The following is a 25,233-nucleotide window of genomic DNA, read 5'->3' on the forward strand; positions in this document are numbered from 1 at the left end:
GAAGCATGGCACATCTCCAAGTCTGAGCTGTTTCCATGTGGAATGTTATCAAGGTTTGCTCGGAGATGTTGGTAACCTCTTGGCACTGGTAGATGTGGATTTTATAATTACTTGTGGCTTTGCTTCTTTTATTGTCTCTGATTTTAGCCTTGGCGTTCTTTTAATGTGCATTTCTGTATAAATTAGAAAAGCAAGAGTTAAGATGTAGAACTTATGTGTCTGGCCACAGCTGTTCAGAGCAATTCAGTGTGTCAAGCTGAGGTCAAATGAATAGGGAATGTCATTACTAAATGGTAACATTTTCTGAGGGCTTTAAAGAAATTCAAGTCCTTTTTAAATCTACATTTATTTTATCTTTTTTTTTTCGGGGTGATAGGTTGCACTTCTAGTTCTTGTCAGAGATTTGTACATTAAAATGAGTTTAAATTTAACTATTCTACAAATCAACATTCCAAATATTTTTTTTTAGGCAGCCTGCATACTGTTTTATTTGAGACATACACTTCTTTTAAAATCTGTTGAGATGTACTTTTGTTTGTAAGGCTGGGGTGGTGTGTGCCTGTCTATCTCTTTGATATATTCATAAGATTAGGATGATGTCATATTTCCAAATTCCATGAGCTGACTCTAGATATCAATCCACTCTTCTCATGGTTCATTAAATTTAAAATGCTATTTCACATGCTCACAACACACTTGTACCTATGTGGAAGCTAAGAAAGGGAAAAATATCTGTGTTGTGCATTATAATACTACATTGATAAACAGTAGATTTCATCTTAAAGCACATGATACGTTTGTTAAGCCAATGATGCAACACTTACAGTGCATAACTTGAAAAAATAGATCAAGTTTTAGTGCATGACACCCCTGTTTACACCTGTAAGGACCTGAGTTACAGATGGATGAAGAGAAGTCAGTGTCTCTACCTCTTAACTACCTATAGAATAGAAGTGAATAGAAAGCAAAATGTACAGTAGATAACAATAATAAAAAAGTAAACACTGCTACAGCAGATATGGTACCGTTGATAGTGTTGGTACCTGTTCTGCAATAATGCTAATTTCCATTTGCCACCATCTCCGATTTGTTGCTTGAAACTTTTTCCAAAGCAATGGAAGCTGGCTTAACTCACATGCACACCAGGCTAGAAGGGTTGGGGAATTATCTCCTTCTAAGCATAGCTCTTAACAAATGATTGACAGGGACCGGTGGATAAATACTCTGATTCCTGTCTGTACAAGTGGAAAAATTTGAAGTGTGTGATCAGTTCCATCTTCCAGTCTTCCCCAGCCAGATTCTCTTCAAGTGTCTAGAGAGGCAACATACTTCCCACCCCCTTTATCATCCGTTGGTTTATTAACTTCTTTGATTTCCTCTATTGTTTCTCCAGTCTCCCACCAGTACATCTTGCACCTCCAAAACTTCCAAACAGGGCCTTATCTTAAGATCCACTTCTAGGAGAACACCAATCATAATCATTGGCAATGGTGTGTTCTTTTTTCAACTTTCATTTCAAAATGGAAATTTACAGGCATTCACCTAAAACCTATCTGAAGGGCAACACCCTAAGGAACTTCGTGACTTCAGCTTTGAGCAACTCACACCATATTACTGAGCCTCAGTTTTATTATTTATAAAATTAACAGATGGCATGAATGTCCTCATTTTAAGATTCTAGTATTTTGAGACCTGAATTAGGAACCCTTTCACCCTCATTAGAGCACTATTTCAGCAATTTGCTGCTGGGTGTTACTTCTCCACCCTGCCCTTCAAGCTTCAAGGATTTTTTTTTTTTAAGGAAAGAGAAACTTAAAATTTAGTTAAAAAGAAATCTAAACATTGTTTGAAAACAGACAGAGTGAGAGACAGACAGACGTCTTTCATCCATTGGTTTACTCCCCAAATACTGCACTTTCCAGGGCTGGGCCAAACTGAGGCTAGGAACTGAATCTTTGTGGGTGGCAGGAACCCAACTACTAGAGCCGTCACATGCTGTTTCCCAGGGTGCACATTAGCAGGAAGCTGGAATCAGGACTGGATCTGGGGCTCAAGTCCAGGCGCTTTGATATAGGATTCTAGCATCCCAAGCAGCATCTTAACTGTTGTGCCAAACACCTTCTCATCTTTTAGGGTCTTTTTAACCAATGCAAGCAGAATTTCTATACTGTCTGCTGGATGTGTTCTGTGGGTACCCTGTTATCACTCAACATCTGGGTCCCATTCCTGCCACTTCCCTCTCTCCTCTGAGATTTGTTGTCATGGCCTCAGCTCCAGAGTTGCCAGAATTCCAGCCCCCTTTCCCTACAAAACCCATCCACTTTCTTCTACTCCCTCCTAGATCTGTTATGTCTTAATGCAATCGAATTTGCCTCTCTGTGGGGCTCCCACAATCACTCCCTACATGAGGTGTAAGCACTTGTTCCTCTATCTGATTTCATTTGTGCAGTTTAATAAAAAGGAATTTCATACTATACTGAATAGATATGTACAGCATGACAGGCTGATTCCACAGATGAAGCGGGTACCTTTTCAGGTGGTTGAAATAATTGTGAGAACTGCCAGCATGGCTTGCCTTCAGGGAGATGGAAATAAGACAAAAGGAAATATAAAATAAGTGGAGGAAAAGCATGCACTTTAAATATTTATTTTTTAAAATGCAAACACGGTTGTTATTTTGCATGGCATGGCTGGACTAGAAAGGGCTGCCTTGGGTTTCTGAGCACCTGCGGCTCTGCAGTCTGTCCTCCTGGCAAAGAGAAATGCATTTCAATTCTGTATATTTGTTTTCTTTTGCTTGCAGCTATTCTTAGATTTGAAATAGACACACAAGTAGATAGAGTACAATGGAGAGAGCCTTATGGGGTCAATATGGCATCACTGTTGCACAGAAGAGGCTTCCTGGAGAAGGGCTGTCACTCATTGTGATTTTCAGGTGGTTTAATCTCAGTTTATCGGGGCTTTGACATCTAGGATTTCGGGATTATGGCAATTCTATTAGGCATCTTGCCATCCACATGAATGGGAACAGATGTATGAATGTATGTGGACTTGATTGGACTCATGACTAGGCTCTAAAGCACTGAAATTGGAAGGATCCTGAATGAAGAACCCTGTGGAGAAGCCAGATTTCCAACAGTCAGCTAAACAGAGGTTCCATTCCCCACCGCAGGAGTGGAATGAGGATGACAATGATGTCCAAATCCAACAGAGCTCCCAGTGTGGGAATGGTGGTCTTTCTGAGATCCCCTGGTGTCTGGGGTGCTTCTTGTGATCTTTCAAGTCACTTAACTCACATTGTTTCTGAAAGAGACTAACTTTGGTTGTGTTGCTTTCTCTAACTGGAGAGGTCTTGCAGGTTAGCAGATCACTTTTAAGCCGTAAATCTTTCAAATGCAAATCTGGTCCAGGCAATATAGAGGTGGATAAAGGAGGAAGGATTTGGAACACACACAAACAACACAGCCTTTTTCTTCCCCCGACTGGATCAAAGGCTGGGATGCTAGATCCAGCCTATCTGCTGATAGCTCTCTGCAAATAATCAGAGTTTCCTTTTGAGGCTGCTCTAGATGGGACAGACTTTGGAAAGATATTTAATATGTATATATATATATATCTTGTATTATGATAGTGTCTCTCCTTCTCCACATTTGAAGCTGCTTACATACAGACTTTACACCATTGAGATTTTGATATCTTTATACAACCTTAGTGTATGGGTGACAATTTTTTTTAAAGATTTATTTATTGGCCGGCGCCGCAGCTCAATAGGCTAATCCTCTGCCTGCAGCGCTGGCACACCGGGTTCTAGTCCTGGTTGGGGTGCCGGATTCTGTCCCGGTTGCTCCTCTTCCAGTCCAGCTCTCTGCTGTGGTCCGGTAGTGCAGTGGAGGATGGCCCAAGTTCTTGGGCCCTGTACCCGCATGGGAGACCAGGAGAAGCACTTGGCTCCTGGCTTTGGATCAGCGTGGTGCGCTGGCTGCAGCGCGCCGGCCGCGGTGGCCATTGGAGGGTGAACCAACGGCAAAAGGAAGACCTTTCTCTCTGTCTCCCTCTCACTGTCCACTCTGCCTGTCAAAATAATTTTTTCAAAAAAAAGAGATATATTTCTAAAAAAAAGATTTATTTATTTATTTGACAAGTAGAGTTACAGACAGTGAGAGGGAGAGACAGAGAGAAAGGTCTTCCTTCCATTGGTTCACTCCCCAAATGGCCGCAATGGCAGGAGCTGTGCTGATCTAAAGCCTGGAGCCAGGTGCCTCCTTCTGGTCTCCCATGCAGGTGCAGGGGCCCAAGCACTTGGGCCATCTTCTACTGCTTTCCCAGGCAACAGCAAAGAGCTGGAATGGAATTGGAGCGAACGGGACTAGAAACGGTGCCCACATGGGATGCTGGTGCTGCAGGCGGAGGATTAACCTAGTGTGCCATGGTGCTGGCCCCGACAATACTTTTCTTCAGACATGCTTCCTGCATTCCCTGAACCTGTGAAATTAGTGGAACTGCCTGGCTAGCTCTGGCCAGTGAACTACTCATCAGTGCTAAGCTGAGGCTGCAGTTTCTCTCTCCTGTGTTTTGGAGGATAACAATGTCCCAGAGGATGGCATACTTTGTCAATCTATGTTTCCGAATGACTGTGTGAAGCATGACCTTTTTTTGACTCAGCACTGAGCATATAATGCAAAAAGGAGTAAATTAGTCTATCTTGACGAAATTATTACTTGAAAGAAGATGCTTCAGAGGAAAAGTACAAAAATCTGTCACTTTAGTTTAGTGACCATGGTGTTAGCACAATAAGCTGATATTGGGTACTAGAAAGCTATCAATTGTTGAACACTGGATTCACAACATATTGCCAAAATAACTTGTTCCTAAGTCCAAGCTGAGTTTATTGCTTACTGCATTAAGAGAGAACACCACCTTGACAGAGCCCCTTGGAAAGGGTCATGACATGACAGAATAAGTTTGGTGGACACAATGAAATTTGAGTGAATGATGGTAGCAAATGTATGAATAAACAGCCTTCACTATTTTGATCTCTAACTTAGTGTTGTTTTTGTCACAGTAGACTTTAAACAGGAATATGTTATTTAAAAACACTACTCATTAAATAACATTTATAAAATACAGATTGTAGAATGAAGTAGTTCCAGAATACCAGGACAGCTGTCCCTACTCAAGCTGCCCATGTTAAATAATGATCTTTTTCAAGCAGATTTCCAATGAGGTCATTTAGCAAATAGAAACTTATTTCTCAGTTGTCACAATCACAGGGGCCACTGTCGTCTTTTATTTAATTATTATTTTATCCTGAGAGTCCCAAGGAATCACAAGATGGGCCTTTGTTCATGTTATTCCATTTCCTTAGCTTCTTATGTCCACCCTGAGAAATTCTTCTTGGTGCAGATACAGTGATTTATCAATATATTCTCCTTGAACCTTTCTCAGACCCCCAGGAAGAGTTAATCCAACATCACTCTGTGCTCTCAGATCATTTTGCTTATCTTCTAGTATAGCATGTGACATTGGCTGGCCTTCAAAAGATAGGTATTCATTTATTTTGTCTCTAACAGAATAAAAGCCATTAAGCTCCAGATGGTTGTGGGGCAGAGATTCCAGTCTATCCCATTGGATAATATGACCAGCCCTCTGGACCATACAAAGACAATCTGCCCAGGCCACCTCTGGATGCACAGGACAAACAGCAAAAGAAGAATACCCATAAACAGCTCTATACCCCAATGCCAGTTTGGAGAAAATACGGACAGATCTAACCCCATGCTACTCCCATGAGCTTATGTTACTTCTCTTGAGGGGAGAACATTAAAGTGACTAGGTAGACATTATCTAGTGTGTATGAGGGGCTGAAGAATATGGAAATTTCTTGAAGAAAATAGTAATTTTTGTGTAGATGAATGAGGGAATAAATGTGGAAACAAGCCATGTGAGCAGACATGCATTTGAACATTAAAAGTCTTGCCCCTTGTTGGGTGGGTCTTTTGTGTGGTTGAATGAGGGAAGAAATATAGAAGCAAGCTGGAATTTCTATATCAAAAGCCTTGCCTTTGTTCAATAACCTGATTGTGTGAGTTCCAATTCCCTCCCAGCAGGCAACTTAGGAGAACCTTCCGCACCCTACACCAAGGGGACTATTAGGTCCATTGTGAAGCTCTGGAAGGAATATCATGCCCTTAAAGTCTTTCACCAGCAAGATATCCCAGACATGGAGGGGGGAGGAGAAAGAGAAAGCCAATACCCATATCTACAAAATCTCTGATGCAGACTGCGTTCTCCGTCTTTCTGGTGTGTCAGGTGTATTCTCTTCGTTAAAGTTGGTTAGCATGCTTAGTGCTAAAAAAAGAAAATTATTTATTTATTTATGTATCTTTTTATTTACATGGCAGAATGATGGAATGACAGAGAGGGATTCAGCCTGGGGCTAGGCCTGGCTGAATCCAGGAGCCTAGAACTCCAACTAGGTTTCCGACAGTGGGGCCCAATTATTTGTGTCCTCTTCAGTTGCAATCCCAGGTGCATCAGCAGGGAGCTGGAGTAGAAATGGAGCAGCATGGAGCCACCTTGCACTTCAATATGGGATCCTGGTGTTGGAAGTGGTGGCTTAACCCACTGCTCCACAATGTCAGCCCCTGGACTGACTTTTAATAACAGTTATTTGTGTTTATGTCTTCCTTGTATCTCTTTAATGCATGGATTGAAACTTACTCACATTTGCATGATATGGGCCATAAGTTGAAAAATTCACTTGTTAAACTGAAATTTTTTTCCTAAAGAAATTAGTTGAATCAATACATGTTGTGCACTCATTCCATTCAAGACACTTTACTAAAGTGTACTAGGATGGGTTAGGTTATAATACTGCAACAACAGCCTCTCCAAGTTTCTATGGCTTCAGACACATACACACATACACACACACACACACGTGCATGCATTTTTTATGCATTACTCATACTGTATGTTCACAATAGATTAGTACGTACCTCAGTACCATCAGTGACTTAAGGACTCAGGATGGCAGAGAACTCGACAACTGGAATAATGTTGGTAGCTGTAACAGGGAATGAAAGTGTCTGAATCATTCACAAGCTTTGCACTGTCTCAGCTCAAGCAGTGCATGTAGAGAGAGCTAGTAAGGTGTTTTGGAGCCACTACATTCTACTCACTATATTTTAGAAATGTCATCCAATGAGCAGGGATATTTTTCATGTACACTTCAGTTTTTTAATCCAAATATCTAAGTCTTTGTCCTTTTATTTTGAAGTATCTGTTAATGGTCTCAAATCAGCACTCATATCTACGATTTCAATATAGTGACAGCATGATGAAAAGCAAATAAAAAATAATGAAAATAAAACATATTCGACTTGAAAAAATGTTTACCCATTCATTTATTTACTGCCTGCTGTAAAATTTTCATTCTCTAGGATTATCACATGGAGTATGAAGTATATTTTTAAAAGGTAAAGGTAAGTAATTGGAAATTACAAAATTGAAAATCAAAATTATTTTCATATTCATTGCATACAAAAATCAGTATGATATCCAATCTTCCATAATATCTTATCATACATAATATATTAAAGACTATGATCTTGAAGTAAATTTATCACTGACCTTCTTGTTGTAAGCACCTTCTTGTTGTAAGAACAATGTTCTTAAAATAATATCACAAAGTTTAGGTGCACCTTAGTAACACAGAAAAATATATGTCTTTTAGAGTTTTAATATTGATTTAAAAAATCCTTCCTGGAAACAATCCTCAAAGAGGCATATTTGTTCCCAATCACTCTACTGTTAACATGCCTATCCTGTTGGGGAATTATTTTCCACCTTCTTTTTCCCTGATTCTTTTTCATCTTTGCATGAGTTAAGACGTGAGCTTTCAGGTTATCTGACTGAATATGAATAAACCTCTTGTTACAGCCTTTAAAGGGACACACAAAAGGTTTCTCCCCAGTGTGAATGTGTACATGTGTACGCAGATTGAAGTCCAGGGAAAAGCACTTTCCACTTCCTTCAAAAGTGCACCGATAGGGAATCTCTCCAGTATGAACCAGAAAATGTCATTTTAGTTTCGAGCTCTCACAGAATGCTTTCCCACATTCTGCAAACATGTGGGCTCGGGGACCGTAAACAAGGAGACGCTTTTCCAGGGCTGTTCTGTTCCTTGACTTTCTTTCGCATCTACTTTGAGGACAACTGAATATTTATGGAGCATTATATTCTTTATTTTCTTTTGACTTTTTAGCAAACTCTGCAAGCTGTTTTGAATCTGATAAGTCAATGTCAGGTATTCCACCAGGAGGGAGCTTCTTGCCTGCCATGTACTCAGAATACCCAAGAAGGGAATTCTCTCCAACAACCTGTGGAAGAAGCTTCTGTTTTGTCCCCCTTTTCATGTAAACCAAAGAACCTGTTGAGAAAGCTCTTGTTCTGATCCTTCCTTTAAGTAGTCAAAAGACTTAAAAAGTGAGTCCTGTCCAGGAGGGGCTGAGAAAACTCTCGCTTGATTATACATTCTGTGTAACAGTTGAGGAAGGCATCCTCTCCTACAGTGTCATAGCACACATCTTCATCACAGAAGGCCCATGTCATGTCAGGAGCTTCCATTTCTGCCTGCTGGGCTGGCCTTGGCTTGGCTTACTATGGGTTAGCACCGCTGAGGGCTTTTCCATCAAAGACCTTCCAGTCACTATTCTTTGCCTTTCCCCTCCATTGCTGGTTCATGTCATCCTGTTTACTTCCTCCTTGAAAGTTTGCACCAGAATATGCCAAACACTTCCAGGAGGTAGCGCCCTGGTTGTCTTCAGCAAACACCTGCTGCTAGACTGTAAGGAAACTCTGTGACGTCAAAGTCCTCTTCCATTTGGTCACAGGCATCCCAGCACTTAGGACATTTGTAAGGCCACTATGATGTGCTCTGATCTTTGCTGTTGCACCTCCTTTGCAAAAGGCCTGAACAGAGTTTTTAGACAATATTTTTTATTCAGTTTCCATGGTGCCAAAACTAACACTAAGTTAGAAATCAAATTAGCAAAGAGCTTCTTATTCATATGCTTGCTGTAGCAAGGGAAACGTCTACTGTCGTATTGCTCCTACACAAGTTCAAAGAGAATTTGGAATAAGGGGGTGGGTTTTTAGGGCAGAAAGAGTGAATTCTGTTAGGGAAAGATTTGGGGGAAGCTTTTTGATTGACCTTTTCAGTATATTGGGCTGTCCTAATTTGTTTGCAAGGAAGCATGTTAAATTTGAGGAAGATTTCCAGAGAGGAAGAGACTGCTCTGAGGCCAGAGATTTCCTAGATCTACTAGAGTTGATAGAATGTTCTTTTATAGTTGAGTAAAATATTTGGGTTTTGGTCTGGGGGTGGGGTGGTGGAAGCGACAGATGGGTTCTCAACTGAACTACATAGCACTGAGTTATTGCATTCTCATCCAGTATGGTGAATTTTGAGGGCTTTGGCCAGTCAACAGATCTCCCTTAACTACAATTTTTTTTCACAGTGAAGACCATGAATTAGGTGATGTATTAATTCTCTTGAGACTCTTGTTAAGTCTAGGAGTCCACAATGATTCTGGCAATGAATTAATTTCATGACCCCATTTATCAATTACTAATTGAGATGACTTACTATTTGTCTCTTAGGTTAGTTACCCAGAGAAATCATGTTAGATCATGAGCCTTAGAAATGAATGCATCTACTGAGTTATGAAACTCTGTAGCAACCAGCCATTCTTCATTCCCAGCAAATCTGTTCATGGTGCAGGAGTTGGGTGGAGGTGAGCCTTCCTTTTTTACAGCACTGGGGTAAAGACTCAGATTGAGGATATATCCTTGCTTTCCAAAACCCAAGGCCCTTCATGACCCTGCCACTTAAATGTGCAGTGAGCTGGAACCTTTATTCAAAGGGGCTTTTCTAGCCTTAGCTGCTGCCCGGCTGCTGCAACGTGCCCAGATGCCCACATCCTTGCCACAAAATTAGAAGCTGTGCCCTGGAACAACCTGGATCCTTCTTTGCATATGGTTTCTCCACTTCAGCTTATCCAAGTACTGCAGAAAAGTTCACTGCAGGGCAGTAAATACTGTCATGATTTTAGAAATTGCACAACAGTCCTCTTTTCATGTATATTATAAATACTAGATGCTCAATGATAATTTGAAGTTCCATTCATCAGTGGCCAGTATTTTGTTAGTCCCCATCTGTAATTTACACAGCAGGGATCTTTTTACACATCCGTTGATAAAGTTCATCATTTGCTCGTTCAATTAAGACAGCTGAATTTGGCACAGTATGAAGATTCCTAATATTTACTCAGCTCTTGCTATGAACTAGGCATTGTGGCAAGTTCTTTGTGTGCATAATAAATCATTTAATCATCAAACCACTTGGGTTGAGATGTTGATGATCTTTGTACCCCCACCCTTAACAGGTGAGAAAAATGAGGTTCAGAGAACTTAATGTAACTTACCTGGGGTCATGTATAGAATTGTGACGTTTTCTAGCAATGTGAATAGGCAAGCACTTTATTTTAATTTTTCACTATGGCTGTAAATTTGTATTTGGAAAAAAATTTAATGGGTTATAAGCATTTCAATCTCATTTCATTTTTAATACATGGCAATAACGCTTTAATATCATGGGTACTTTCTTTAGGTTGGACTACCCAGAGTTCTTAGTGGTTGGTATGGTGGTCTATAAGAATCTGCCATTGGCCGGCGCCGCGGCTCACTAGGCTAATCCTCCGCCTTGCGGCGCCGGCACACTGGGTTCTAGTCCCGGTCAGGGCGCCGGATTCTGTCCCAGTTGCCCCTCTTCCAGGCCAGCTCTCTGCTGTGGCCAGGGAGTGCAGTGGAGGATGGCCCAAGTATTTGGGCCCTGCACCCCATGGGAGACCAGGAGAAGTACCTGGCTCCTGCCATCGGATCAGCGCGGTGCACCGGCCACGGCGGCCATTGGAGGGTGAACCAACAGCAAAGGAAGACCTTTCTCTCTGTCTCTCTCTCACACTGTCCATTCTGCCTGTCAAAAAAAAAAAAAAAAAAAAAAAAGAAAGAAAAAGAAAAAAAAAAGAATCTGCCATTGTAACTTTCCAAGTACAGTTATCATAGAAAAGAGAGAGAAATATGTTCATTATTTTATCTTTGGTGGTGGTCCTGGTAAATGCCATGTGTCCTAGTGAAGAAAATGATGATGCTCTTAACTCTACATCTGTGATCTGGCAAAAGCCATTACTTGTTATTTTAAAAATAGTTACAATTAATAATTTCTGTGGATCCTAAGATTAAGCAGTGGAGTAAAACATCATTTCACCTCTCTTCAACTCTTGAGCTGTCCATCTGCAAAGTGGGGACTATGAATGGCTTCAGAGAGAATGCTTGCTAAGCATTCTGGAATGTACTGTGTAGATGGCAAATAGGACTCTCTTCCCCATCTGGCCCTTCAGAGAGAAGGGCTGGACAACAAATTCCTTGAATCTTTGCCGGTATGAGCTTCAATGAACATTCACGTGCTGCTTGCAGTGTATCACTTGGTAGGCACATACACTTGGCTTGAATCTTGATGAAGATTTTTTTTTCTTCTTTAAATTTCTCCCTATTTTCCTGGCATAATATTTTGAACAGCAGCAAGTGCAATCTGTTGTTTGTTTGGAAAAGATGGCAGAAGGGGTGCTTGTTGTGTGTGTGTGTGTGTGTGTGTGTGTGTGTGTGTTGGTTGCAGGGAGGCAGTCTTCCCCTAAGATCTGTTCTCAGTCCAGTAAAATAAAATTGTGAAACACAGATACATGAGTTACTTTTCATTTGGAAAGAGGTTGAGGTTTAGAAAGAATTAATAAAAGCTCTACTCCTATGGTGGATACATGACAGAAAATCCATTTGTCAACCTCCCTCCCCATCGTAGGCGTATGCACACATACATATGCACATAGAAACATCACAACAGAAGGGAATTTTTAGCTCATGGTCCTCTTAGAGCAGAGTTCTTCCTTCCTTGGCTTCAGCAGTTTTATCTTTTCCTCTTTCACCATTCTCAGACCCTCCTATCTCAGAAGCCAGTTTTTCTAGAAAGCAGAGAAAACCCTCTGAGCTGGTAGAATTGCCATAGCAACGTGGCACTGAGTCTTGCCCCCACAGATCTCAGCTATGCTTGTCTTTCGGTCTCAGCCCAAGTGAAGGATTATGCGGATTTTCCTTACCACACATTCCTGGGCCCAGTCAGGTGTGACTTTGATCCACTCTCCTACCCAGGTGGACATACACCCTTGACCTCTGTACATCTTTGGGCTTTGGGTTTTCTTTTACTCCCCACAAGGCCAGAGATGCTCAGTGCCAGTGTCTGTGTAGGTTTCAGATTACAAGCCATCTACTGTTGAGATACAGGGCTCCTTCCGAATATGTGTGTCACTTAGAGGAGAAACAGATGCTTGGAGGGAAGGAACAGCAATTTTAGGATAGTGAAGCAAGTATTGGTCTTTTACTTAGGAGATTGGGGTTCACATCTACTTCCTATGAACTGTACAGTGATGACCTCTCTCTCTCTCTCTCTCTCTCTCTCTCTCTCTCTCTGTATGTGTGTGTGTGTGTTTAATAGATGATTGGAATACAGGTATACTCAACAATGTGGATGAATTTTACTAATTGATATTGAATGTGGAAAATAAGCTCCAAAACATTAACCACTTAGTGATAGAGTTCAAAACTAAACTAAAACAAAACATTATTATTTAAGGGCCAGCGCAGCGGCTCACTAGGCTAATCCTCCACCTAGCGGCGCCAGCACACCGGGTTCTAGTCCCGGTCGGGGAGCCGGATTCTGTCCCGGTTGCCCGTCTTCCAGGCCAGCCCTCTGCTGTGGCCAGGGAGTGCAGTGGAGGATGGCCCAGGTGCTTGGGCCCTGCACCCCATGGGAGACCAGGAAAAGCACCTGGCTCCTGGCTCCTGCCATCGGATCAGCGCAGTGCGCTGGCCGCAGCGCGCAGGCCGCGGCGGCCATTGGAGGGTGAACCAACGGCAAAGGAAGACCCTTCTCTCTGTCTCTCTCTCTCACTGTCCACTCTGCCTGTCAAAAAAAAAAAAACATTATTATTTAAACACATTGTGACTACACTGTGATATTTTTAAAACTTTATATAAAGATAATTGAAAATGAATCATGATGAAGAATGGGATGGGAGAGGGAGTGGGAGATGGGATGGTTGCAGGTCGGAGGAGGTTATGGGTGGAAAAGACGCTATAAACCAGAAGTTATAATTTCGAAATTTATATTTATTAAATGAAAGTTTAAAAAAGAATAATAAACTGACTACTTCACCAGGAAAGGATTGGTTTAGGAAGGTGGGTGTATAAGTTGTTGTTAATCTGAGCCTTTGGATTGAGAGGTGAACTTATGAATATTCATCATCTCATGTGAATTACCTAGTTAAGACAGTACCTGGACTGGTAATGATGGTAGATCCTGAAGCAATGATCATGTTTAGTTCAATTTCATGTATTTGTAGGCCACAAAACTCAAACCAAACATTTCTTAACTGTAGCTGCTGGTGCAAGGTATCTACGCTTCATAACAGTTGCTATCTTACTTGAAAAATTGATGGTTGAACTTAATCATGTCCCAGGTCTCCTTTACACTGAGGAAGCAGACTTGGGAGCCAGACTGCAGGGTTTCAAGCTAGTGTGTCACCTCAGCGAGGACCACAGACCATTGTGCAATCAGAGTTACCTGCGACTTTGTCATTAGTACCATGGGTGCTTTGATATCACAAGGCAACTTTTCTGGTACCTGAAAGTATCATTTTCAAACATTTTTATTTTAAAATTATAGTGGTTAGCAGCCCTGCTTCTCTACCTTGCCACTGAATGCATTAACAAAGAGGAACATATATTGCTGTGCCTCACATTTGTTATTTTAACAACTATAATTTAATATACTGGATTGCCTTTGTAATCTTGTTTTTCTGAGGCAAGTTCCATAGGTTTCGCCAGAGAACTAAAGGGGTTTATAGCTCAAAAAGTATACACAACTTCTATAGGAAACTCCAAACTCTGAATACACAAAAGCACATATATAAAGAGAGAAATGTATAACCCTGTTTTTAGTGGATAGGATAGTTTGGGCAGTCTCAGGAATTTGAAAAAAAAAAATACAATCCCATCAAGGTTGCATGTACCAATGCCAACTCACTAGTCCCAGTGATCAATTTCAGTTCACAATTGATCATACTGATAGGTCTAACAGTCAAAGGGATCACATAAACAAGACTAGTGTCTGCAAATACTAGCTGATAGAATCAAAAAGGGAAGAACAATCCAACATGGGAAGCAAGATACACAGCAGACTCATAGAAGGGCAGATGTCCTAAATAGCATTCTGGCCTCAGAATCAGCCCTTTAGGCGTTCGGATCTGGCTGAAGAGCCCATGAGAGTATTTTAGGCATGGAAAGCCAAGACACCCTGGAAAAAAAGAAGAAGAAGAAGAAGAAAAAAAAACCTAAATGAAAGATCTCTGCGAGTGAGATCCCAGTAGAAAGAATGGGCCATTCAAGAAGGAGGTACCTTTCTCTGAAGGGAGGAGAGAACTTCCACTTTGACTATGACCTTGGCTAAATAAGATCAAGTTGGAGAACTCAAAAGGCTTCCATAGCCTTGGCAACTCATGACAAGAGCCTAGGGAGATTACTGATGCCATAAACAAGAGTGTCAAATTGTTAAGTCAACAACAGGAGTCACTGTGTACTTACTCCTCATGTAGGATCTCTGTCCTTAATGTGTTGTCCAATGTGAATTAATGCTATAACTAGTACTGAAACAGTATTTTACACTTTATGTTCTGTGTGGGTGCAAACTGATGAAATCTTTACTTAATATATACTAAATTGATCTTCTGTATATAAAGATAATTGAAAATGAATCTTGATGTGAATGGAATGGGAGAGGGAGCGGGAGATGGAAGGGTTGCAGGGGGGAGGGAAGTTATGTGGGGGAAAAGCCATTGTAATCCATAAGCTGTACTTTGGAAATTTGTATTTACTAAATAAAAGTTTAATAAAATAAAATAAAATCCATATATTTGTTTTTGTTCTCACGTTCCTGTATTCTGTAATCTTTATGCTTGTCTTTCATTTCCATAGTTGATCTGCAGTTATTTGAATATGAACAGCAAGATGGTACTTTTTCATGCATTAAATATATTGATAAGAACTATGTTCTTTACATTTTCAGTTAAATTCCACAAAGGAAGCAATTCTTTTGAAATTGATTTAAACATGTTAAAATATTTCATTCAAAAATTTTAGGACCTGAATGTCTTCAGGTTGTTTCTTCCAGTCTTTTTTTTTTTTTTTCCTTTTTTGACAGAGTGGACAGTGAGAGAGAGAGAGACAGAGAGAAAGGTCTTCCTTTGCCGTTGGTTCACCCTCCAATGGCCGCCGCAGCTGGGTGCTGTGGCCAGTGCATCACGCTGATCTGAAGCCAGGAGCCAGGTGCTTCTCCTGGTCTCCCATGCGGGTGCAGGGCCCAAGCACTTGGGCCATCCTCCACTGCACTCCCGGGCCACAGCAGAGAGCTGGCCTGGAAGAGGAGCAACCAGGACAGAATCCTGGTGCCCCGACCGGGACTAGAACCCAGTGTGCCGGCACCGCTAGGCGGAGGATTAGCCTGTTGAGCCATGGCGCCAGCCTTCTTCTAGTCTTAAAAAAATGAGGGTAAATGTGCAATGTGACACACTTATCACATTTCCAATAACACACTCTTAAAAAATGCACACACGTGGTCTAATGTGCTGACATTCCTCCAGGCAAGAGCCCACATGGTTTCTAATCATTCATTCATTTATTCATTTTCTTTGGTGATTTTTTTGAAGAAATTATTTATCTGAGAGGCAGAGAGAGAGAGAGAGTGCTTCTACCTATTGGTTCACTGTCAAATATTCATATTGGTTAGGGCTGGGCTAGGATTGAAGCTAGTAGCTGGGACCATAGTCCAGTTCTCTCACATGGGTAGCAGGAGCCCAATTATTTCAGTCATCATAACTGTCTCCCAGGGTCTGCATTAGCAGGAAGCAGGAAGCTGGAATGAGGAACTGGAGCTGGGATGCAAACCCAGGTGCTCTGAAGTGGAATGTGGGCATCTTAACTGTTAGGCTAAACATCGAGCCCTCTCAGGTGACTTTAAATTTAAAATTAATTCCAATGAAATTATTAATTTTCTTATCAGCTTTCAATGCAAGTGTACAGCAAATGTACTGGACACCAATTTAAACAACTATCCCAGCAGGGTATAGGGGATTAATTGAGGGTCTGTTTGTATGAAGAACTGAGGAGTTTTATGAAAAAGAATTAATCCCCAGGGAAGAGGAAACAGAGGCAGTATCCAAGCTTGGTCCCAGGTCAATGAGCTATTGTTGGAGAGATTTGTAGCAAATTGAAAGAAAGTCCTTTTGGTTGTTTTGTGACAAGCTGGTCCTTGAGCAAATCTCATTGAGATTATTATAACAGAACTGGTTATCAAAGAATCTCTTTAATTCTCTGGAAGCTATATTCTAGCCTCTTTGGCAGAAACTATCACTTAGTACACGTTTTGGCTGTCTCAGTGTCCATCCCTTCCTTACTGTGTAGCATCCTTAGTGTGGATAAGTCATTCTTTCTCTACCACCCAAGCAAGACAGCACTGTTCCATTTCCCTACTGGAAGAACTGGTTTCCAGGATGGGCACAGCACATACAGTGAGTCAGTAAAAGTGAATCTCAAGACTTGCATTTGATGGTAAGGAAAGAAAAATTCTCTTTCCTAGAAAAAGTCATGCATGGCTGAAAGCTATGGACTCTGTAAGACCATTTACCTCATGTGGGAAGCCAGCCTGAGTCAGAGTTTGATCATGAAGACACAGTGCATTTATGGAGAGACTGAGCTAGAGCCCTGAACAAAATGAGGCTGAAGCCAAATGTACTGTTGTGACATATAAGCAACAAAATGCCTTGAGCATTTAAATCACTCCATTTTTATTGCTGTTATTTTTATTGGAAGTTCAAAATATTACTTATTTTGACACTCAGATGAGGGGATCTTACGGCCTGCTAAATTATAGAAAAGAAGAGGAAAAGAAGCAAGGCAAGAGCAACACAGTGAACTGGACTCCTATCCTTGTGACCCTCTGGGGAAGTTTTTCATAAGATCATATTATCAATATCCCAACTTTACAGGTTAAAATCATATACATCAAAAGTCTGCTGGCAAACCTCACGGTCCCGTGTGAGTCACCATGTAAAATCAGAATGGAAATCCCATTTTTGGATTTGGTGCCCACTCATACAGAGAGCACAGATATTTTGGTCTTTTACATACTCTGGAAGTTTCAAAATCTGAAGGCATTCTACTAAATTCTTCCAGATTTGGGACATGTGTGACTTTTGGGCCCCTGAAATATACTCACAAAGACTAGCTAGCTGACCTGGAGTTGACACTCTTCTATTGTCAAAAGATGAAGATGACAAGGGTATGAATTATTGAAATCACCTCAACACCCAGTAGAAAAGTAGTGCTCATATGCCAGAAAATGGAATTTTTCTGTTTAGCAGGAAGGCTAGACAATGGTAATAACTGCTATTTATTTAGCATTTGCTTTATTTTGGCATTGTGTTTGTGCTTTATATGCATTATCTCATTTAATCTTTTCAAAAATTATGTTATTATTATTATGCTATTTTTTATACATTATAACATTAGACCTGGGAATGTTGAGAAGCTTAAGGGGTTAATAATTTCAGACTACTCTGAGACATTAATATATTATATTCCATATGATACAAATCACCATGGCTTCATTCAGGATGCACATTGGTTCTTCCAAAGTGATTTTGTGTCTTTTATAAACTGGAAATAGTATTTGAGATGCTGTGACTGATCTTCTGAAATCTTCAGTATTGGACCCTCTGAGTTTGAATAACATCACAATTTTTGAAAATTTCCTTTCAGTAAAGGAAATAAAATTAATTTTTTCAAAATACACTTATTTTATACTTGAAAGTAATTTGATTGAATGTTTCATGCTCCATTGGTTGACAACCATATATTTAGGAGCTATAAAGAAGAGAAGGACATTGCAATTGTGAATAACAGTGAGGAAGAATCAATTTTTTTGTAACTGCGTATCATTACATTTTCATTCTAAAGTTGAAATAATGGCTTTATAGTTCTTCTGAGAAGAACTTCTTCTAGAGAAGGTTAATTATTCAGCCTTTCTCATAAGAATTAATATGAATCTTCTCTAACACACTTATCAAATGTTTAATAAACACTTACATGTCTTATAATGGAATTTTTATAATGCATATTTCTGGAAGGTGAATGTTATTTCTGATTGGAGTTTGTTATCCAATTCTAAATATATTCTTCTGGAGGAAAATTGAGCAACAGAAAGATCTGAAGTATTTTGTATGAAAAGTATTAGAATGTTGTTAAATCCAGAGCTACTGGGCTTCATCACTGCACCATAAGCTATCGATTAGGAATCACCTGCCTGTGATGCCACCAACATCCCACATGGGCTCTGGTTGGTGTCCTTGCTGCTTTACTTCTGATCCAGCTCCTGACTAATGGCCTGGGAAAGGCAGCAGAGGATGGCCCAAGTGCCTGAGCCCTGCCATTCACATGTGACACCCAGAAGAAGCTCCTGACTCCTGACTTCAGTTCAGCCCAGCATTGGGCATTGCAGCCATTTTGGGAGTGAACAAGTGGATGGAAGACTCTCTCTCTCTCTCTCTCTCTCTCTCTCTCTCTCTCTTTCTCTCAGTCTCTTCTTCTCTCTATGGAGCTCTGACTTTCAAAATAAAGAAATATTTTTTTAAAAAAATATTGGTTGGGGAAAGGAATGCATTAGACATTTGCTTTTAAGATTTTCTTAACGTGAGGCTGTCCTTTCTTCAGAGTGTTCAGTGTTTCTCTCTTCCTTTTATTTTCTTCTTGAGCCAGATGGATCTATAAATTTTTGTTCTTTCTTGTTGTTCCTTTACTTTTACACTTAAACCAAGTAAAACTATGTTGTGTCTTTTCTTGGTTTACTATCTAAGGCTAAACTGCACTCATTATTCACCATGAAGTATACTAGGCTGCAGCACTGTACCTTGCCAGTGGTTCTCGCTATCTCACACATGATTCCCCAAGTTCAAGCTTTCAGGCAGATATTAGCTTCTAATTAGGCCAACTATTAGCCCACTAATTTGTTGAGAATTTTCATAAACTTAAAAGCGACCACCAAATTTTCTTACAGCAAGAAATCCTTGTGTGGTCAGAGTTTCTCATTTACAAAAGCTACATGGCTGAACAGTAAAAAATTGGCATTTTTCTCACACATGGTATCAAATGCAAACACATAATTAACTTATCTTAGCACTCCTCTCAGAGTGAGGCAGCTCCTGCCAATCTACAAAGCTTCCAAGACAGATAAAGTAGATGGTGAGACGTGCTGGCTTCGCCGCCTGCAGTATCTCTTTCTCTATCCACGTTCACGTTGAGATAGAATTTCTTCTCATCACCTTCAAATCCCCTTTAAGCTCCACTCTTACCCATCTCTAAACTAGATCTTTGACGGCTGATCCAGACACAGCTTCAGAAGGGGGGTACCTGTCTTCACTGAACACTGGACTTGGCTTGTCCTACTTCTTGTCTAGAGTACTGCTCTCACTACAATCTGTCTGCAGGAGAAGCAAAAATGTCGGTACTATTTTTTCCCCCAGATTCATGCTTTTACAGTGACATTTTTATGCATATAAATTATGCGGACTGAAAAAAATTCTTGAAATAAGCATGCATCTGTCCTTCACTGACCAATGTGGTGCTGAATAGACTATGACCAGTCAGAATTGAGGGAGCTAGACAAGTTCACTGGAATTTCCTTGCAATCCTGATTGTGTCTGAATCTGAAGACCATGGGAGAATCACCCCAGCAATGCAACCCACGTGCTGTGGCTGTGGGTTCTCTGTTATTTTCAACACCTAAATCCCATTCATAAGCACATCTTTTTTTACATCTTAGTCTTTTTTTCCTTCTCTCAATCTACCGTAGTCTAAATTATCAGCACCTCTTGCTTTACTACAGCCTTTTATCCTGAGTTTCTGCTTCTCTCTAGCTTCCTTCCAATCTGTCCTACATAACACAGCTAGAGTAAAATGGTGGAAATGGACTTCTAATTATGCTCTCCCCAACTTCCTGTTGATTTTAGGATTAAAACTCACATTCTAAATGGGATAACATGCTCTAAAAGATCAGATCCTGCTGTGAAGTTTCCTACCTCCACCCCTCTGCCTAAGGTTGGGAGCATGGATTTCCAGATTCCCCATCCCTTTGTGGTCCTGGGTTAGAAATTGCTGACACAGGAGCTAACGTGAGATTGGAAAGGCAGAAGAGAAGGGGAAGCTGTTATTCTCAGACAGCCATAAGGTCAGACATCTGGCTTAGTCACACACTCAGCAGCTTCACAGTCTCTGTGGTTGACATGGCTTTTCAGGCTTGTCTGCAGATGTCTCCCCGGTCATATTCCTGTGCTCCAGGTTGGAGCCATTGGTGATGTTTCTCAGATCTTCTAGCTACATTTTTCTAGACTTGCCCAGCTCGTCTGACTTCCCTGTAAGCTCTAGTGTCTACATGGAACTCAAAACTACTCTGTCTCCTGCCAATTCTCTGATGCACTAACACTTTAAATATGCCATTCTCTGTCATCATAGGCTCTTGCCTTGCATCTTTCCTGAAATGCTTCCCTGATTCCCATAAAGGCACCAAGTTAGATATAACATACCTATCCAGGCTTGAATGTAGATCTCACTTTTCCAGAGGATTCTTCTTTGAAACCCAACTGTGTGCCCTACATTTGTTTAGGGTATGTCTCTCTTGAAGGGTGTCTTCTTCCCAGGATCCATGAGAGTAGAGACCAAAACTGCTTTGCTCAGGATCTAGTTCAGTGATTGACACCCAAGGCATTCAGTTAATATTTGTTGAGTGAATGAATGAATGAATGAATGGTCTATTATGAATCTACCCATTGGGTCTGCCTGAAGAGTTAAGAAATCAGATTGATGCAGTATGGATCCATCTTGTTTGCCCAGAGTCTTCTTTGCTTAAAAAGCCATTTTCCCTTTAGCTCAATTTCAGTTTGGGAGGTTTATGTGATAACTTCAACACCCCAGTTTCAAACATCTTCATAGTGATGAATAGCTTTTAATGCATAATGGTATAAAGTTTAATTTTTTAAAATTATGTCCTTTACTTTATATGCCTGAGGGCACAAACTCAGTGAAACATACTACTAAAGAAAAGATCTGAAGTTCTCATCATTGAAAATTAATAAAATATCAAGCAGCACACAGGTGGGAGCCCCATCTTGCACTACATGGGATTCAGGCTCATCCCCTGCTCAGGGATGCCTTCTCCCTCAGCAGTTCTTTGATATATGTGCTTCCTCCACTCCAGTGATTGTGATGGACAATGCTTCACATTTAATGCTGCATAGTGCAAACTAGAGCACTTGACCTTTTCATAATTAGTGCTCTCCTCCACTGTCTTGAAATACAACTGTAATGGTTAATATAGCCTGAAAGATGGTTCTCAGGATAATTTTTGCAGCATATTTTTGTCTTATTACCTGAGTTATTGTTGTCTCCTTCCATATATTCTTGGCTTGGAAACCATGCCATCATGAGCATTGAGCTATTATGGCATGGACATGATGATCATTACCAGGGTATGAGGTCGATGGCAAATCATGGATTGAAGCAGAGAATGTCATCTCTTGTTCAAAGTAGGGGATCCAAAGTAGATGGAAGAGCAGATCAAGGTTAAAGACAACTTCAAGCAGCTGCTTGTCAGGGTTCTTTTCTCTTTGCCTGTATACTTAACCTTCTTTCCCAGTTTTTCAGCTTACTTTTGCTTAAAGTAGACAAAACAATGCTGAATAAAAATATAACTCCCTCAGTCCCTTGGAACATACAAAATACTGCACCAATAAGCATATATTTTAAATTAATTGTTATTTCTTTTCTGCTTTTTTGTGTTATTGTTTGTCCCTGAAAAGTAGTGTCTTTATAATCAATTCACCAAAGTGAATTGAAACTTTGTTCATCTAAGACTGTATTTTATTTCAAAAATGTTGCATTAGAGACAGCATCTGGCCTACTTGTTAAGATGTTATTAAGACACCCATGTATTCTGGTTCCTGGCCCCAGATTCCTGCTAATTCAGACGCTGGTAGGCAGTCACAATGGCTCAAATAATCTGCTTCCTTCCATCCACAAAGGAGACCTGGATTGAATTCTCAATTCTTAGCTTTAGCTGTAATGGAGATCTGAGGAATGAACTAGCAGATAGGATCTCTTTCTCTGTCTTTTTCTGTGTGTGTCTCTCAAATAAATAGACAAAATTGTAAGAATACTGCATTAAAATATTTACCTTGTCTACTGAGTTTTTAGTGCCTCCATAAATTTTTCACCCTGGGGTGACCGCCTCATTTCAGTTCCAGCCCTAGGACGTGGGCACTTTTGAAGCTCATTAATGACCATGTTGCCACAATTACATGCAGCGATTTTCTTTCCAGTTTAGAATGCTGGCTATTTGATGACAACCACATGATTAAAGCTTGTTGTGATGCTGTTTGTTTTGTTCAGCTCAAGATGATCATTTGAATAGCAATTTTTAGAAATAGGAAACTGTGTTTCTCAACTGAATTTCAGACTTTTGGAAACAATGGTGTGGCAAAAGAATTGAGTTCCTCCTTATTCTCATTTGTACTCCGTGAATCTCCCCACATACGCTTGGCAGGTAATGCAAGGCAGAAACATGTAGGGCTGCTTAAATTGTAGTGAGTGAAGCTTTATTTTCTGAGGGTCAGTTCTGTTGTGTTCAGAAAATGGCCTCCTCTGATGGCCTTGGGGCCACTGTGTTCAGCTGTGGTGTTGCCACATGGAAGTCAACAGCTCTGATTTCAAAGAAAATTAGCTGTAGGCATGCACAGACATGAAATGCACCAAGGATTTAAACAGACACCAACTACATTGTGAATGGGGGAAATGTTAGGGTATGTTTAAAGGCCACAGACTTTCACCAGGGAGACAAATGACCAGAGAAAATCTTTGAATTCATTGTTAGAATAATTGTGTTCTCCTAGGAAACATTCAGTTCAGTTGATCAAGAATAGCTGATGCTGAAATGACTTGCTGTCTCAGTATACACTGGGAAAACTCCTGCTGAATTTCATGCGGCAGTGGCACCAAAGAGAGGATAGATTTTCAAGACAGTTTTTATTAAAATGGAAAATTGTAACTCTAGTTAAAGAATAAGGGAAATGCCAACAGAAATAAAAGACCCAGGAATCAGAGGACAATGTGCGGAACTTTATATACCAAACCACACAAATGGAAACAACCAAAATAAATGCCAATGCACAAGAAAATAAATGTAATTTATCAGAGGTTAATGCTTTTTATGTTTTGTTCATATGGCAACTTGCTCTGTGGTTCAGCAAAAAGGATTGGGGACCAGACAGGGCACGAGGCTTTTCTAATCCACATTGAGCTACTAACTCAATGTGACCTCAAACAACTCTCTAGAGTGTGTTGGCCTCACTCAATCTTATGTACACATAGCACAGACTTGTGCAAGGGTGATGAAAAGGGGAGGAGTTAGGAGCCCCATGGGATCTGGCATCCCTTTTGGAGATCGATTATCTTCTCTGGTAATTGCAAAGAAAGGGGGCTAAGAGGCACAGATCTAGAAGGAAGTGGACATTCTCTTTTGACTTTTGTTGGGGCCATTCTCACAGAACAGAGTGTTTACTGTGTGCATATTCCTGGCGAAGGTTTTGAAGGATTAACTAGCCTGCTGATGGGAGAACAAACAGTTTAATCCTACCAGAGCACCTGCCATGGGGTGAGCAGTGCTCAGCATAGCAGTGAAGCCAGACTCTTCTCCTCTATTTTAAAGCAACATACTCTGGACTTTGTTGGCTTGTAGATGTGTTGAGTGTTTATTTTACTGAGAGAGGATCTTTTCCAGTATCTATCAGGTCACAAAGCAGCCTGGCTACTTGGTTCACTATAAACCCTGCCAAAATATTCATTATAAGGACACAAAGCCCATGTGTCTTCAGTCACTTGAGCTCCAGTTTTGGTAAAGAATGTCAGTTTCTCAGTCTTGGCCCATGCTGCTCTCTATGCCTTCTGAGTCTCCCAGATGATTCCGCATGACTGGGATAGGAGCCCATCTGCCTCTCAGTTGCTCCCCGAGCACCCTGTGCTTGTTTGCAATTCAGCACTTTCTTCTTTTACATGACTTAAAGCACAAAGGATGACCTTTCCTCATCCCAATTTCTATCTTCTTCCCCTATTGTACCTAAAACTGAGCCAAAGTTATTCTGATTTATCATTTTATATACTATTGGTTCATGCACATTATCCTGGATGCTCCTTGCGGTAGATGGAGTTATTATGTCCATTCCTCACTGCTTGTGGCCCCCACGTCCTATATGTGTGCCTTTTGCTATAGAACATTTTTGTGTAGTATCTTGCAATAAAGGCAGAGTTATTCCTCTTCCCTTGGCCTCTTGATCTTGGTCATGTGATTTGTTTCAATCAAAGGCAAATGAATTGAAGCAGTAGTGAAATGATTCCAGGCCTCATATGTTTTGTTTGCCCTTTTGCACTTCTGTTACCACTCTCAAGAGAAGAGCTTCTGCCACATGAGGGCCACATCTTCAACCCAGGCCTTAGAATGAGCCTAGGAAAGGCAAGCCTTCAGGAACATGCTTGCAGCTATCATAGTCTGAGCAGAGATGCTCCCACCGAGCTGCCGGTGCATGGAACCTAAGGGTACAACCATTTCCTACTGTTCATCTGTTCATCCCCCTCATCCTTCAGGATTCAACTAGAACTTCTTTTAGGAAGAGTCTGTTGGCATGCTAAACTTTGGCCTTGCTTGCCATATGCTCTTGGAACTTGTAATGAGGTTTAGAAACTCTGGCTCCTTGCCTCCAATCTTGTTAAATCTAGGATACTGGTGCCAGTGTTTCCTTAACCCTTTCATCTGTCCATGCTCACATCACAATCAACTCTCAAGGCCTTCTCTCTCCAAGGCTATGGATTTGCCTTCTTTCTGCTCACTGCCTGTCTTCCACATCTTTTTTAAAAATAAGTTTTGAAAACCTTTATTTATGCAGAGGTATAAGCACACACAGAGAT

At 40.7% G+C, this 25,233-nt stretch overlaps 1 pseudogene; it reads right to left on the reverse strand.

The window, feature by feature from the left end:
* LOC100341253 (zinc finger protein 42 homolog) overlaps positions 1-8,628 on the reverse strand; it is a 100,406-nt pseudogene extending 91,778 nt beyond the window's left edge.
* Positions 8,629-25,233: the final 16,605 nt, after the last annotated feature.

The sequence above is a fragment of the Oryctolagus cuniculus genome, chromosome 6 (assembly GCF_964237555.1).
Source record: "Oryctolagus cuniculus chromosome 6, mOryCun1.1, whole genome shotgun sequence".
Classification (NCBI taxonomy): Eukaryota; Metazoa; Chordata; class Mammalia; order Lagomorpha; family Leporidae; genus Oryctolagus; species Oryctolagus cuniculus.